This window comes from Octopus bimaculoides, chromosome 7 (genome assembly GCF_001194135.2).
Source record: "Octopus bimaculoides isolate UCB-OBI-ISO-001 chromosome 7, ASM119413v2, whole genome shotgun sequence".
Taxonomy (NCBI): Eukaryota; Metazoa; Mollusca; class Cephalopoda; order Octopoda; family Octopodidae; genus Octopus; species Octopus bimaculoides.
The window spans coordinates 80,109,614-80,113,189 of record NC_068987.1 but is presented as its reverse complement, the minus strand read 5'-3'; positions in this window follow the sequence as shown (position 1 = coordinate 80,113,189).

Sequence of the window (3,576 nt, the reverse complement as noted above, 5' to 3'; positions counted from 1 at the left end):
TATACGTTGTATATAGCCTTTCTATGTCAGATTTTGGGTGGTGCATCCTAGATACTGTCATTATTTTTCTTGATTTCCTGTCTATTTTGGTTAGTTCATTTAGTGTCCAGTTAAGGATATTGTAGCTGTAACTTATAACTGGGACAGTTATTATTGTTATTATTATTATTATTATTATTATTATTATTATTATTATTATTATTATTATTATTATTATTGTCGTCATCATCATCATCATCATCATCATCATCATCATCATCATCATCATCATCATCATCGTCATCATTATTGCTGTTGTTGTTGTTGTTATCTTCGTCTTTCACTTTGTCTCCATTTCTTGATGAGTGTCTTCCCGATACCTAGGGCGAAGAAACTCACTGTATACATTGGTAAGCCATTTAAATAAACACACCAGATTGTTCACTTACAAAGTCATGTGGTAGAATAACAGAGTAAGAAAGAAAGAAGCAGAAAGGAAAGACGAAAAAATTCTTAAATAGAGCAAAAATGAGAAAAAAAGAAAACAAGGAAAATAAAGAGGGGAAAAAATGGAAAGAAAATTCACAGTGTAGATACAAGCCAACTCTGTCATGGCTGGATTATTATTATTATTGTTGTTATTGTTGTTGCTGTTGTTATTGTTTTTATTTTGTTGTTATTATTATTATTATCATTATTATTATTATTATTATTATCATTATTATTATTATTATTATTATTACTATTATTATTATTATTATTATTGTTATTATTAAGGCGGCGAGCTGGCAGAATCGTTAGCACGCCGGGCGAATTGCTTTGCGGTATTTCGTCTGCCGCTACGTTCTGAATTCAAATTCCGCCATGGTCGACTGCTAAGGAATTTATAGATAACATCTTGTTACGTGTATTTAACTCGAATTTTGCTCGAACTCTCCTGCAACATTACTTCCAGATCTTCTCTTTCATCCTTTAGGAGTCGATAAAATAAGTACCAGTTGAACACTGGGGTCGATGTAATCGACTCATTCCATTCCCCAAAATGGCTGACCTTGTGGGAAAATTTGAAACTATTATTATTATTATCATCATCATCATCATCATCATCATCATCATCATCATCATCATCATCATTTTCATTATTATCTTTCAATTCTGCTTCCATTTCTTGCCAAATGTCTTCCTGGCACCTAGGGCAGAGAAACGCACTGTATACATTTGTAAGCCATTAAAATAAACACACCAAATTGTTTATTTACAAAGTCATGTGACAGAGAAAAAGAGAAAGAAAGACAGAGAGAAAAAGGAAAAAATAAAAAAGTAAACATAAGAATAAAGGGTAAAAGGGAGAGAAAATTCACAGCGACAATGCTCTTCTTAGGACGTATGACGAACTAGTTACGACAATATTTTACACTTCTTGCAAGGATGGTAAGCCAGGGATTATTCTTAAATAATGTCCAGTTCTTTATTTGATCATTCCAACTGCTCCTACAATCACTGGTGTTGTAACCGTCTTGAGATGTCACATCTTTTCGATTCCAATGAGCAAATCTTTATATTTTCTGAGCTTATCAAATTCTTTTGCCGTGATATTATAATCACAGGGTATGATCAAGTCAGTTGTTTTGGTCTTTCACAACAATATCTGGTTTATTTGCTTTGATGTTCCGGTCTGTACATACTGGAAAGTCTCAAAGAATCGCTTCATTTTCTGCTTTAGAGTGGTGCTTGTACGATTCGTCAGTAGTTTTGATTTTATAACGGCGACACGTTATCCAATGTAGATACTGATCATTTCTGTCATGTCTTGATATGTATTCTACAGGTGCTAAAACTTGACAGCCAGAGATTAGGTGAGCCACTCTTTCAATCCCATCGAGCTGTATCGGCACTTTGGATCTACATCGTTTTTCACCACATTGGCTTGATAGTTCCAGCTCAATAAACTCTGATCTTGAGCAGCGAAGATAAAGCCTTCACTCTCTGCCTTTAGCCCTGAGCTCCGTAACCATTGACGGGTATGCTTCTTGTCTACATCAGCTTGTTTGCAACGGGCCACATATTTGCCATGCAGAGGTTTTTGTTCCCACCTATCAGCCAAATTCCATCCCAATGTCATCACTAAATGCTTTCACAGTTCTGTTATCCTGTTCTGTTAAGTTCACTTGTAAGGGGTATTAGGGCTATGCAAAGAATTTTAGCTGAAAGTGAGTCACCTTGAAAAATGCCGCAGTTGATATTAATATCTCTTGTGGTTAGTACTTCGTTAGAGTGGTATAGTTGGAGATTCGTATTCCATATTGACATGTGCTTCAGGAAGTTTGAAATTACAGGAGAAATTTTGAAGATATCCAGCGAGTTCAAGATCCATGAATACGGTATACTGTTGAAGGACTTTTTATAATCAATCCATGCAGATGTGAGATTTCTGCGTTTGTTATGACAGTTCTCAAGCATCATGCGACTGATTAAGAGTTGGTATTTGCGTCCATATGAGCCTCGTCGGTACCCTTTTTGTTCAATGGGGAAAATATCGTTCTGTTCCATAAATTTGTATGTCTTCTCCAAGACGATGGATGTTGAAATTGTATACATGGTAGATAAACATTTTATGAGCTGATATTTTGGGGAAAATTTGGTTTCATTATTCTTCGGGAGTAGGTAAGTAATACCTCTTGCTGACCAATCAGGTGTTTTCGTAGGATCTCTCATATTTTCATTGAATAACTGGACTAACTTTTCGTGTGCGCACGGGAGCGAGGCGAGCCAGAAATTTGACACCCTATCATTACCAGGGTTTTCCACTTATGAGCCTTCGTGAGTGTCATCCTCAGGTCTGCTATCATCATGTCTTCCCATGCTTGTTCTGGTAAGTTTTAGTAGAATCTGTCTGTGCATCTAATCCAGTCTGCATTTTCAGTGTAAGTCTTTCCATCACTCCAAATATTCTTCCAGAAGTTTTCAACGTCTTCCATGGGAGTGGTGGGGGTGTCTTCAACAGTTATTTTCTCCTTCCCCATTTCTCTGTACAATGTTTTCGTATTGGACGGGAACAGCATATTTAGCTTGTAAAACTTGTTTCTCTTCTCAATCTTCATATTTTTAGAGCGTTTCTTTGGACTTTTTGTTGCAGTGTTTCTTTTCTTGAAAGCAGTTCTCTTGGTGAGAATCTATGTTTTCTTTTCATATTTCTTCCTTTTCTGGATTTTACATCGTTTATTATCATTATTATTGTTAGTATCTTTATTATTATTATTATTATTATTATTGTTCAGTAGTTTTATTTTTATAACGTGCTTTCACTTCACTACCGAGCGCAGCTCTGTGTGCCTTGGGTATGTGCTGTGGTTTGCTGTGGTGCTCTTATGTTTACTGTATTGAAAGTGTTTTGCGTAGAATGTGTGCAGTACCCAGTAGTGCAATTTTCTGTATGTTATATATATTTGTAAGTCCTGGTGTTTTTGTTATGTATTTGTCTGAATATTTTTTTATTATACCTAAGGCACCTACTATGATAGGAATTGTTTCTGTTTTTAGATTCCACATTCGAGTTACCTCTATTTCCAGGTCTTTGTATTTTGAAAGTTTTTCCAT